Here is a 14209-nt window from a genome sequence, read left to right on the forward strand (position 1 = left end):
GGAAGACACACAAACACAGGTTAATTGCTCTCAGGTGTAGTGATTCTGCCACTTACCTTCCCTGACTCCGCCCTCCTGTCACAGACCGGCGCTTGACCACGCCCCCGCTGCCACAACTACATTTTGAGTTACGTTGGGAACAATGAGGAAACAAACAAAGACGTAAACATGACCTCCTGAAACAAATTTGACAGAGGTAATAATTGTTGTCAATGCGTAAACAGTTAGGTTCTGGTGCCATGACCCCAAAAAAATAAAATAAAATAATTTCTTCTCTCTGAAATAAATAAATAAATAAATAAATAAAAGCATTTCACAGAGTCTCAATGCTCTAACAATAAAAATAATAATTATATGAACAAATAATAAATCAGAACAAAAAAGCATACGTATATTAGTGTTTACATGTATTTAAAAATTATGAAAACAAATTAATTCAAAATGGCTAAAGTTCCAAAATTAAAAAAAACCCGTAATGTAATATAATAAAAAGTAATAATGTTCATATTTAAATGATATTGGCTGGCGTTGAGTGGTATATCAGATATATTCCATTTAGCTAGCATGATATTGAACGTGTTGAAGACATGTACGAAATATAGCATAAAAAAGCCATTATTATTATTATTATTATTATTATTATTATTATACATACACCTTCCTTTCGGGTGTTCAATGCGTCTTTCTCTTTCTAAATTCTCTCAAAATCTTTCGTATTTAACGATGCAAATCTGGCAGCCATGCTTGTTTGCAAATTATCACTGTCATTTGCTAACGCGTAAGTTTTATGTCTCCGATGTGTCACGTCATATTGTCTTGACAACCATGCAATATCATAAACCATATTCAATGCTGGGCGGCACGGTGGTGTAGTGGTTAGCGCTGTCGCCTCACAGCAAGAAGGTCCTGGGTTCGAGCCCCGGGGCCGGCGAGGGCCTTTCTGTGCGGAGTTTGCATGTTCTCCCCGTGTCCGCGTGGGTTTCCTCCGGGTGCTCCGGTTTCCCCCACAGTCCAAAGACATGCAGGTTAGGTTAACTGGTGACTCTAAATTGACCGTAGGTGTGAATGTGAGTGTGAATGGTTGTCTGTGTCTATGTGTCAGCCCTGTGATGACCTGGCGACTTGTCCAGGGTGTACCCCGCCTTTCGCCCGTAGTCAGCTGGGATAGGCTCCAGCTTGCCTGCGACCCTGTAGAAGGATAAAGCGGCTAGAGATAATGTGATGTGTGATGTGATATTCAATGCTCATTCTCCAGTGGGTATGCTGGCGTAATACATGTAGGATAAGTGATATGCTAACAATATTGCATGCTGTCAAACCAAATGAATGAAACCCGCTAGAAAGCAATAGAATACATGTTTTTTTCCCATGGAAAAAATGTCCTGTATGTATAATAATATTATTATACATACAGGCCACTTTTCCATGGAATAAAAACATACATGCTATTCCCTTCTAGCGGGTTTATTGATAGCATGCAATATTGTTAGCATATCGCTTATCCTACGTGTATTACGCTAGTGTACCCAATGGAGAATGAGTGTGCAATATTATTACAATATTGCACGTTGTCAAGACAACACAATGTCACATGTCGGAGATGTAAAACTTCCATGTTAGCGAGTGACAGTGACAATTTGTCAACAAACATGGCCACCAGGTTTGCGTCATTAAAAACGGAAGATTTTGAGAGAATTTTGGCTGCCAGGTCACTCTGTTGTGTGGAGTTGTTGAGGTTGATTTTAAAAATAACGAAGTAAATTACACAGGGAAAATAATAATAATAATAATAATAATAATTGGCTTGACTGTGATAGCATTGGCCATTGCTAAAGCTACACTGGCTGGAAGGTAACTGGACTGCCGCGCTAACAACACTGAGTAGTGGGTAAGCTAGCGTCGGCCTTTGCTAATGCTAGTGTTATGCTGGCTAGAAGGTAACTGGACTGCTGCACTAACAGCACAGAGTTGTGGGTAAACTAGCGTCTGCCTTCGCTAACACTACTGCTTTGCTGGCTGGAAGATAACTGGACTACCGCGCTAACAGCACCGAGTCACGGGTAAGCTAGTGTCGGCCTTCACTAATGCTACTGCTATGCCGGCTAGAAGGTAACTGGACTGCTGCGCTAACAACAACGAGTTGTGGGTAAGCTAGTGGCAGCCTTCGCTAACACTACTGCTATGCCGGCTGGAAGATAACTGGACTGCCATGCTAACAGCACCGAGACATGGGTAAGCTAGCGTTGGCCTTCACTAACGCTACTGCTATGCCAGCTGGAAGGTAGCTGGACTGCCATGCTAACAACACTGAGTAGCAGGTAAGCTAGCATTGGCCTTCGCTAACGCTACTGCTATGCTGGCTGGAAGATAACTGGACTGCCGCGCAACCAGCACTGAGTCATGGGTAAGCTAGTGTTGGCCTTCGCTAATGCTACTGCTGTGCTGGCTGGAAGATAACTGGACTGCCGCACTAACAACAACGAGTTGTGGGTAAGCTAGCGGCAGCCTTCGCTAATGCTACTGCTATGCCAGCTGGAAGATAACTGGACTGCCGCGCTAACAGCACCGAGTCATGGGTAAGCTAGCATCAGCCTTTGCTAACGCTACTGCTATGCTGGCTGGAAGATAACTGGACTGCCGCGCTAACAACAACGAGTTGTGGGTAAGCTAGCGGCAGCCTTCACTAATGCTACTGCCATGCCAGCTGGAAGATAACTGCCGTGCTAAGTCTACCCATGCTAGCTTACCCATGCCGAGTCATGGGTAAGCTAGCATCGGCCTTCAAGAATGCTGATATGAAGAGTAATAATAATAATAATAATAATAATAATATGGGCGGCATGGTGGTGTAGTGGTTAGCGCTGTCGCCTCACAGCAAGAAGGTCCGGGTTCAAGGCCGGTGAGGGCCTTTCTGTGCGGAGTTTGCATGTTCTCCCCGTGTCCGCGTGGGTTTCCTCCGGGTGCTCCGGTTTCCCCCACAGTTCAAAGACATGCAGGTTAGGTTAACTGGTGACTCTAAGGTGGGGTTTACATTAGACCGTATCAGCGGATCATCAGATTAACGTTTTTAAAAACGATTAGTGTGCACACAGCAACGCCAATACATGATTTGCGTGCACACAGCAACGCCAATACATGGATACGCTAATCACATGACTAATTCGGCACGTAAGTTGAAATGTGTCAGTGCGGCTCATCGCTTCCTCCTCAGCAGCTGCGCTCCAAATCACTCCGCCCTGAACAGCGAGTGCCCTCTGGAGGGTGCGCACTCCGGCCCTGCACAGCTCACAGAGCGCGCGAGTGTAGTGCACGAGCAGTGATTCGGGACTGAGCCGCTGTGCGCAAGTCACTTACCACTTGCAAGTGGAAGGATGGCAAGCCTAAAGACCATCATAACTACACAATGGGCAGTATTTGCATCAGTATTTGCAGTATTTTCATACTTTTATACTCTTTAATGAAAGGTGATACAAGGCGGAAGTCCGCGCCGTTTTTCAGCAGTCGCGTCACATGACCAACGCCAGCGAATCAGGAAGGTGGATGTCACAGTGACGTTGTCCAATGACGACGCCAGCTAGAGCTCAGCACAGCGTATCCGCGTATTCTCAATGTTTACACAGCACCGGATCAGACACGATCTGGATTGAATACGTGGACCCTGGCGGATTCCCGTTTCCCGGCGTTTTAATGTAAACGGACAGTGCATCTGCGAAGAAAACGAGACAGATACGGTCTAATGTAAACTTGGCCTAAATTGACCGTAGGTGTGAATGTGAATGTGAATGGTTGTCTGTGTCTATGTGTCAGCCCTGTGATGACCTGGCGACTTGTCCAGGGTGTACCCCGCCTTTCGCCCATAGTCAGCTGGGATAGGCTCCAGCTTGCCTGCGACCCTGTAGAACAGGATAAAGCGGCTAGAGATAAGGAGATGAAATGAGATAATAAAATTCTATTGTATTCTATTGTTATTCACCTCACACGTTTTGATATGCAAATGAACTTGGCGATACAATGAATATGCAAATCAGTCGAACGATGTCACCTGGTGACTGTTTTTAACTTGTGGGCGCGTGCTCGTTTCTCATGAAGACAGTCACGCACCTCAGAGCAAAACTGTAAATTTAACAGTCGTCGCCGAGTTTGATGGTTCTGGTGTAGAGTTCAGTCAGGGTTTGTTGATGGTTCTGGTGTAGAGTTCAGTCAGGGTTTGTGGTTGATGGTTCTGGTGTAGAGTTCAGTCAGGGTTTGTTGATGGTTCTGGTGTAGTGTTCAGTCAGGGTTTGTTGATGGTTCTGGTGTAGTGTTCAGTCAGGGTCTGTTGATGGTTCTGGTGTAGAGTTCAGTCAGGGTTTGTGGTTGATGGTTCTGGTGTAGAGTTCAGTCAGGGTTTGTGGTTGATGGTTCTGGTGTAGAGTTCAGTCAGGGTTTGTGGTTGATGGTTCTGGTGTAGAGTTCAGTCAGGGTTTGTGGTTGATGGTTCTGGTGTAGAGTTCAGTCAGGGTTTGTTGATGGTTCTGGTGTAGAGTTCAGTCAGGGTTTGTTGATGGTTCTGGTGTAGTGTTCAGTCAGGGTCTGTTGATGGTTCTGGTGTAGAGTTCAGTCAGGGTCTGTTGATGGTTCTGGTGTAGAGTTCAGTCAGGGTTTGTTGATGGTTCTGGTGTAGTGTTCAGTCAGGGTCTGTTGATGGTTCTGGTGTAGAGTTCAGTCAGGGTCTGTTGATGGTTCTGGTGTAGAGTTCAGTCAGGGTTTGTTGATGGTTCTGGTGTAGTGTTCAGTCAGGGTTTGTTGTTGATGGTTCTGGAGTAGAGTTCAGTCAGGGTTTGTTGTTGATGGTTCTGGTGTAGAGTTCAGTCAGGGTTTGTGGTTGATGGTTCTGGTGTAGAGTTCAGTCAGGGTTTGTTGATGGTTCTGGTGTACTGTTCAGTCAGGGTTTGTTGATGGTTCTGGTGTAGTGTTCAGTCAGGGTCTGTTGATGGTTCTTTTGTAGAGTTCAGTCAGGGTTTGTGGTTGATGGTTCTGGTGTAGAGTTCAGTCAGGGTTTGTTGATGGTTCTGGTGTAGTGTTCAGTCAGGGTTTGTTGTTGATGGTTCTGGTGTAGAGTTCAGTCAGGGTTTGTTGATGGTTCTGGTGTAGTGTTCAGTCAGGGTTTGTGGTTGATGGTTCTGGTGTAGAGTTCAGTCAGGGTTTGTGGTTGATGGTTCTGGTGTAGAGTTCAGTCAGGGTTTGTTGATGGTTTTGGTGTAGTGTTCAGTCAGGGTTTGTTGTTGATGGTTCTGGTGTAGAGTTCAGTCAGGGTCTGTTGATGGTTCTGGTGTAGTGTTCAGTCAGGGTTTGTGGTTGATGGTTCTGGTGTAGAGTTCAGTCAGGGTTTGTGGTTGATGATTCTGGTGTAGAGTTTAGTCAGGGTTTGTTGATGGTTCTGGTGTAGAGTTCAGTCAGGGTTTGTTGATGGTTCTGGTGTAGAGTTTAGTCAGGGTCTGTTGATGGTTCTTGTGTAGAGTTCAGTCAGGGTCTGTTGATGGTTCTGGTGTAGAGTTCAGTCAGGGTTTGTTGATGGTTCTGGTGTAGAGTTCAGTCAGGGTTTGTTGATGGTTCTGGTGTAGAGTTCAGTCAGGGTTTGTTGATGGTTCTGGTGCAGAGTTCAGTCAGGGTTTGTTGATGGTTCTGGTGTAGAGTTCAGTCAGGGTTTGTTGTTGATGGTTCTGGTGTAGAGTTCAGTCAGGGTCTGTTGATGGTTCTGGTGTAGTGTTCAGTCAGGGTTTGTGGTTGATGGTTCTGGTGTAGAGTTCAGTCAGGGTTTGTGGTTGATGGTTCTGGTGTAGAGTTTAGTCAGGGTTTGTTGATGGTTCTGGTGTAGAGTTCAGTCAGGGTTTGTTGATGGTTCTGGTGTAGAGTTTAGTCAGGGTCTGTTGATGGTTCTTGTGTAGAGTTCAGTCAGGGTCTGTTGATGGTTCTGGTGTAGAGCTCAGTCAGGGTTTGTTGATGGTTCTGGTGTAGAGTTCAGTCAGGGTTTGTTGATGGTTCTGGTGTAGAGTTCAGTCAGGGTTTGTTGATGGTTCTGGTGCAGAGTTCAGTCAGGGTTTGTTGATGGTTCTGGTGTAGAGTTCAGTCAGGGTTTGTTGTTGATGGTTCTGGTGTAGAGTTCAGTCAGGGTTTGTTGTTGATGGTTCTGGTGTAGAGTTCAGTCAGGGTTTGTGGTTGATGGTTCTGGTGTAGAGTTCAGTCAGGGTTTGTGGTTGATGGTTCTGGTGTAGAGTTCACTCAGGGTTTGTTGATGGATCTGGTGTAGTGTTCAGTCAGGGTTTGTTGATGGTTCTGGTGTAGAGTTCAGTCAGGGTCTGTTGATGGTTCTGGTGTAGAGTTCAGTCAGGGTTTGTGGTTGATGGTTCTGGTGTAGAGTTCAGTCAGGGTTTGTTGATGGTTCTGGTGTAGTGTTCAGTCAGGGTTTGTTGATGGTTCTGGTGTAGAGTTCAGTCAGGGTTTGTTGATGGTTCTGGTGTAGAGTTCAGTCAGGGTATGTTGATGGTTCTGGTGTAGAGTTCAGTCAGGGTCTGTTGATGGTTCTGGTGTAGAGTTCAGTCAGGGTCTGTTGATGGTTCTGGTGTAGAGTTCAGTCAGGGTTTGTGGTTGATGGTTCTGGTGTAGAGTTCAGTCAGGGTTTGTGGTTGATGGTTCTGGTGTAGAGTTCACTCAGGGTTTGTTGATGGATCTGGTGTAGTGTTCAGTCAGGGTTTGTTGATGGTTCTGGTGTAGAGTTCAGTCAGGGTCTGTTGATGGTTCTGGTGTAGAGTTCAGTCAGGGTTTGTGGTTGATGGTTCTGGTGTAGAGTTCAGTCAGGGTTTGTTGATGGTTCTGGTGTAGTGTTCAGTCAGGGTTTGTTGATGGTTCTGGTGTAGAGTTCAGTCAGGGTTTGTTGATGGTTCTGGTGTAGAGTTCAGTCAGGGTATGTTGATGGTTCTGGTGTAGAGTTCAGTCAGGGTCTGTTGATGGTTCTGGTGTAGAGTTCAGTCAGGGTCTGTTGATGGTTCTGGTGTAGAGTTCAGTCAGGGTTTGTTGATGGTTCTGGTGTAGAGTTCAGTCAGGGTTTGTTGATGGTTCTGGTGTAGAGTTCAGTCAGGGTTTGTTGTTGATGGTTCTGGTGTAGAGTTCAGTCAGGGTTGGTTGATGGTTCTGGTGTAGAGTTCAGTCAGGGTTTGTTGTTGATGGTTCTGGTGTAGAGTTCAGTCAGGGTTGGTTGATGGTTCTGGTGTAGAGTTCAGTCAGGGTTTGTGGTTGATGGTTCTGGTGTAGAGTTCAGTCAGGGTTTGTGGTTGATGGTTCTGGTGTAGAGTTCAGTCAGGGTTTGTGGTTGATGGTTCTGGTGTAGAGTTCAGTCAGGGTCTGTTGATGGTTCTGGTGTAGAGTTCAGTCAGGGTTTGTTGATGGTTCTGGTGTAGAGTTCAGTCAGGGCTTGTGGTTGATGGTTCTGGTGTAGAGTTCAGTCAGGGTCTGTTGATGGTTCTGGTTTAGAGTTCAGTCAGGGTTTGTTGATGGTTCTGGTGTAGAGTTCAGTCAGGGTTTGTGGTTGATGGTTCTGGTGTAGAGTTCAGTCAGGGTCTGTTGATGGTTCTGATGTAGAGTTCAGTCAGGGTTTGTTGATGGTTCTGGTGTAGAGTTCAGTCAGGGTCTGTTGATGGTTCTGGTGTAGAGTTCAGTCAGGGTTTGTTGATGGTTCTGGTGTAGAGTTCAGTCAGGGTTTGTTGATGGTTCTGGTGTAGAGTTCAGTCAGGGTTTGTTGATGGTTCTGGTGTAGAGTTCAGTCAGGGTTTGTTGATGGTTCTGGTGTAGAGTTCAGTCAGGGTTTGTGGTTGATGGTTCTGGTGTAGAGTTCAGTCAGGGTTTGGTTGATGGTTCTGGTGTAGAGTTCAGTCAGGGTTTGTGGTTGATGGTTCTGGTGTAGAGTTCAGTCAGGGTCTGTTGATGGTTCTGGAGCAGCTTGTGTGTGTGTGAGTGAGTGAGAGAGAGAGAGAGAGAGATGTGTGTACTTCCCTCAGAGCGCCGCGGTGTTGCACAGAGAGCATGGCTGAGCTCGCAGACGCTCCACCGCGGTGATACCGGAGCTCTCGGGAATAAACCCGTATTATTCTGTTAGAACGCGGGTTCTGGGATGTAAACTCTCCTGTTTAACGGCTCTTTTTCGCTCTCTGATGCTGGTACCTGTGGAAATTCTTCGCTGTCGTGAAGTGAGTCTCTTTCTTTCCTTCCTTCTCTTTGCTCTTTTACTTTACTCACACAACAGACGCTGCTTCCTGACATTCATGCTGTTTTATAGGTTCAGCTCTTCTGCTAAAATGCCTCGTGTTAATGCTTATTTACTTCAATGAAAACAAGTTTCACGGTAGTGAGCGGACCGGGCAAGAAAGAGTTAACATTTCTTTCCAACATGGCCGCCCGCTCTCGGCTCTGCTGCTCTCGCGCTTCCTGAGAAACAGTCAAAGAAAAAGTAGCTCGCTCGCGCACTACACAGCACGAGCCGTCATATGGTAACCATGGTGAATTTTCGAGCACAGCTAATGAGAGTAGCACGCGCTTTTCCTTCAAAGCAGTGCTTCTGAGCGCGAGCGAGCTCGGGTTTGCCTCTGCGCATGCGCGCTGTTCTTTCTGTGGTTTGAACTACTAAAGTTCAAACTTCATTTTTTTCTCCCCCAAATAAACAACCGCACAGCTCGAACCGAACCGCGTTTAGGAAAAACAAAGCACTGAATATCTCTTATTTACGTTCATTATTTTCTTATATTAAGGCTGTGGAAGGTTAAAAGCTTGATAATTTGGTGTGGAACATTTGAAGGTCGCATTCGATTCTGTTCACACATCGATACGATACCATACGATATACAGTAGCAGTCAAAAGTTCGGAAACACCTTCAAATTCGATGCTTTTATTTATTTATTTTTAAATTATTTCCCTACATTGTAGAACAATACTGAACTCATAAAAACTATGAAATAACATATGGAATTATCTCATCTCATCTCATTATCTCTAGCCGCTTTATCCTGTTCTACAGGGTCGCAGGCAAGCTGGAGCCTATCCCAGCTGACTACGGGCGAAAGGCGGGGTACACCCTGGACAAGTCGCCAGGTCATCACAGGGCTGACACATAGACACAGACAACCATTCACACTCACATTCACACCTACGCTCAATTTAGAGTCACCAGTTAACCTAACCTGCATGTCTTTGGACTGTGGGGGAAACCGGAGCACCCGGAGGAAACCCACGCGGACACAGGGAGAACATGCAAACTCCACACAGAAAGGCCCTCGCCGGCCCCGGGGCTGGAACCCGGACCTTCTTGTTGTGAGGCAACAGCGCTAACCACTACACCACCGTGCCGCCATATGGAATTATATGGTAAACAAAAAAGTGTTAAAAAAAAGTTTCGTCTTTTAGATTCTTCAAAGTCGTCACTATGTACCTCGATAACAGCTTTGCACACTACTGGCATTATCTGAACCAGCTTCATGAGGGAGTCACCTGGAATGCTTTTCAATTAACAGGCGTGTCTTGTCAAAAATGGAATTTCTTGCCTTCTTAATGGATTTGACACCATCAACCAGTAAAGAGTAAATAATAAAAATACAGTAAATGGCCCTGTTCGACAACTGTAGTAATCCATATTATGTCAAGAACCACTCAACTAAGTAAAGAGAAATAACAGTCAGTCATTACTTTAAGACTCGAAGTGTCTTTTAGTTAAAGGGGTACCAAATATAATATATACAGTTGCTGATGTGACAAAGTAACGTATTCTTAAGTATTCTATCAAATTTATATACTAGAAAACAACTAAATATCTTGGTAATTGTAAATATAATAGTCGGTACGCTAAACGGCACAAGAGTCGCCATTTTTAAAAGACCGTGACGTCAGCCCTACCCACTGCACTAGGAGAGAAGCGTGTAATCATGGCGTCGGGCGCATCAAGTGAAAGCGACAGCTCTGTCGAATCATACGAAGAGATCCCGCAAGACACACTGCAAGCAGGCTATGGCTTAGAAGGGTACCAGTTTGAACCTAGGAGAGGTACTCTCGACTCCGGTGATGACGAAAGAAGAGAAGAAAGCTCGAACTCGCTTGGTGTTTTTCAGCAGAAACGAGTGAAAAGACACGTCTGGAGGATCGTTATGCTTTCCATCGGTCCTGTTATTACACCCGAAAGCAACACACTGTGGCATTGTGTAGCCGATCACTTACAATTCCTCCTACTTTCCGATTCACACGTGCTATTCCCAACCTCAATGAGCCAACACAACTGGGCACATACATACGTCATGAGTGTTACGCAGAGAAAATGAACATGCATTCTGATTGGATAAAATTAATATCATGGCGGGCTGTTCAAACTGCGGAAATAGTTTGCTCGAGCTACTTTCAAAACACTATAACTTTCCAACCTTAGAAAAAAAAACTTTTGTAAGTCTTGAATAAGGTTCGTTAATGTGTGTTTTATTGTTATATTTACTCTATATATTGCCCTCTGTTCCCCTTTAATTAAAATAAAGAAAAAACATCGAACTTGAAGGTGTTTCCAAACTTTTGACTGGTACTGTCTCATCTCATCTTATTATCTCTAGCCGCTTTATCCTTCTACAGGGTCGCAGGCAAGCTGGAGTCTATCCCAGCTGACTACGGGCGAAAGGCGGGGTACACCCTGGACAAGTCTCCAGGTCATCACAGGGCTGACACATAGACACAGACAACCATTCACACTCACATTCACGCCTACGGTCAATTTAGAGTCACCAGTTAACCTAACCTGCATGTCTTTGGACTGTGGGGGAAACCGGAGCACCCGGAGGAAACCCACGCGGACACGGGGAGAACATGCAAACTCCACACAGAAAGGCCCTCGCCGGCCACGGGGCTCGAACCCGGACCTTCTTGCTGTGTGGCGACAGCGCTAACCACTACACCACCATGCTACCTGTATTTCAAATATATATATTTCAAATAAACAACCGCACAGCTCGGAGTTAAACTGTGTTTGGAAAAAAAGAAACACTGAATATCCATTATTTACGTTCATTATTTTCTTATATTAAAGTGCATATCCTGGACCAATTTCGCTTTTTTTTTTAATATGAAAGTATGTCCCTTTACACACTCATCCAGAAGGGTAATTTTGCACAAGGCCATCTGTCTACAGCAGAAAAAAATAAAATAAAAAACGCATCTGGAAAAATCCCAAGGGAGTCTGGAGCCAGATTCGTGACGTTACCTGCGGGAGCTTTGCACAGTTTCAGTGCACAGCCTGTGTAGACCAAGCGCTCCCATTTCTGTCTCATTGTCCGGTCTTTTGGGAAGCGATGAGTACTAATCCCATCAAGATTGGCGTTGCTACACCCTCCTACGATACATCTGTTAACCATTTTAATAATTACGCGATAACGTTGAAGAAATTTACAGAAAACCACCAGGTCATTTTCTCATAAACAAACCAGCGCTGACGTAGGATTCAGAGGGAGGCGTCCCGCACGCACCGTCACGAAAATCAATATTTGCCGGGAAATCCAAATGCCAAGTTTTTTCAGAGGCGGACCAATTCGCCTCAAATGGCTTGATTTCAACTGAATGTTTCTGGTATTGCGCAAGGTAAAAAAAATTGCAGAGAATGCAGAATGTTACAGATATTTGACCAAAGTTTAATATAAAATAGGAGAATTACATTGATCTTGCGCCTGAATTTACCCGTGATACGCACTTTAAGGCTGTAGAAGGTTAAAAGTTTGATCATTTGGTGAGTTTGGAACATTTGAAGGTCGCATCTGATCCTTTTCACACATCAATATGATACGATATCAGTGTTTTCCCCAGAAAAAAATTAAAGCCCTAAATTCTGGCATGATGATACACAGACAATCGAGCGCCAACGGTGCGAAGCGAAACTAGTGGGGTGCGGGGGCACGGCCCCCCCGGAAAACATTTTGAAAATAGATGCTCTCAGGTGCATTTTCAGGGTCTCAGAGAGGTTTTAGATAGATGATTATAGGATAGATTTTACCAGTGTTTCAATGATGTCTGACCTAAATAGTATTAATGTAAACACATTTGAAATTTCACCTTAAAGTTCAACATGCAACTTAAACTGTTTTGTTCTCGATTCCTGAGGTCTATGATAGACTGAAAATCTACGGCAATCCCTTAATTATCTCTGATCAAGTAGCGTTGGAACAAAAATGTGCATGAAAATATGACCAGTGGTTTGCGCAATCCAATGAAGAGACTCGATCATCATGACCTCCTGTTGGGATCTGAACCTAAGACCTGCCACCTTAAAATAAGTTGCTGTATTACTATAACTGTAATGGTTTAGAATGTTTCGGATGCAATTACCGTAATATATGTATAACTAAGATACACTGAAAAGAAAAGTAAGGCGACTGCGTATTATAAAGTTTAAATTTTGGCACTTTATTGAACAGACTACCTTAAGATTAAAACATATTTAAAGGAAAATAAAACTTAATTCATACATTTAAAGTTTGCAGAGAGATTATGTACTTATAAACACATTCATGAATGATAATAGACGAGGTCAAACTTTTGTGATTAAAATCAGTCGGCTTTGTCCGTCTGGTGCGGGACGACATCGGCAGCCAATGAGATCGCTTATAATGAATCGGAAGCTTGTGGGATGTCTGACGTTTTCTTTCGATATTTTTATTGGACGGTTTGAACGCGTGATCTTGACATAGCCAACAGATTACAGTTTGTTTACATCATACCACACGAACATATTACTTTGGCGGAACCAACACAAACATTGGGAAAAAAGACGGCTTGTTTAACACAAATATCAATCAATATGTAAATGGGTCTGTTATTTTTTTCTCTTATGTATCTAGTTACTTGTGGGCAGGAAATTTAACGCATCTGTATAAATCTAAGCGTGTCAGATTTTAACTAAAGCGACTAAGCGTATCGGCAGGCAAACCAAGCGTATCGGGCCCGACACGCTAACACGCTTTGGGGAAAACCATGCAATATATTTCAGATAAAACATCTCATCTCATCTCATTATCTCTAGCCGCTTTATCCTTCTACAGGGTCGCAGGCAAGCTGGAGCCTATCCCAGCTGACTACGGGCGAAAGGCGGGGTACACCCTGGACAAGTCGCCAGGTCATCACAGGGCTGACACATAGACACAGACAACCATTCACACTCACATTCACACCTACGGTCAATTTAGAGTCACCAGTTAACCTAACCTGCATGTCTTTGGACTGTGGGGGAAACCGGAGCACCCGGAGGAAACCCACGCGGACACGGGGAGAACATGCAAACTCCACACAGAAAGGCCCTCGCCGGCCCCGGGGCTCGAACCCAGGACCTTCTTGCTGTGAGGCGACAGCGCTAACCACTACACCACCGTGCCGCCCCCAAATAAAACATATAATAAAAAAATTTAAATACATTTCATTTTTTTAAATAAAAATTTATATATATATATATATATATATATATATATATATATATATATATATATATAAAATATATTTCATATTTAAAAAAATAAAACAATAAAATATATTTTTAAAAAAATATATATTTTTTTTTTTTAAAATAAAAAACCGCACAGCTCAGTGTTAAACTGCATTTGGAAAAAAAACCACTGAATATCCGTTATTTACGTTGGTTATTTTCTTATATTAAGGCTGTGGAAGGTTAAAAGCTTGATCATTTGGTGAGTTTGGAACGTTTGAAGGTCGTATACGATTCTGTTCACACATCGATATGATATGATACGATGTATTTCAAATGAAACGGTATCCAATGCCGCACACTGACTGATGCTGAAAATATTTTTGATAAAAAACTAAATGCGTTCTTATAACATAAACAGGTGGACAGGTTACAGCAGAAAATGATTACAGGTGGAGGAACAGCTCGTTATGCCATATTACCAAGGAATATAATTATAGATTGTTGCTATGCACCGGACATTAATTTTTTTTTTTTTAATGCTGATATTTTATGTGTATGTGAATAAGCGCCTCGTAAATATGGCGTAAGGTAAACGTAGGTTATCGGCTGTGATTCAGACAAATGTGAATGCTCGTTCTTTTTCTAGGGTGCCATTACTTTTGTCCTAACTGAATGGCTGGGTAATCCTGTTCGTTTTTAATTAAGGGATCTGTTTTGGAGCTCTTTCTTCTTGTCAGGTT

The 14209-nt window shown here is 43.9% G+C and overlaps 1 protein-coding gene across 5 annotated transcripts in view; it reads left to right on the forward strand.

Moving 5' to 3' along the window:
• The first annotated feature begins 8008 nt into the window (after positions 1-8008).
• dtnba (dystrobrevin, beta a) overlaps positions 8009-14209 on the forward strand; it is a 62245-nt gene continuing 56044 nt past the window's right edge. For all 5 annotated transcript variants that reach the window (XM_060913836.1, XM_060913835.1, XM_060913839.1 and 2 more), the window contains exon 1: positions 8009-8222. The gene's annotated coding sequence lies outside the window, so the exon portion shown is untranslated. The remainder of the gene's footprint in view (positions 8223-14209) is intronic.

Source organism: Neoarius graeffei, chromosome 2 (genome assembly GCF_027579695.1).
Source record: "Neoarius graeffei isolate fNeoGra1 chromosome 2, fNeoGra1.pri, whole genome shotgun sequence".
Classification (NCBI taxonomy): Eukaryota; Metazoa; Chordata; class Actinopteri; order Siluriformes; family Ariidae; genus Neoarius; species Neoarius graeffei.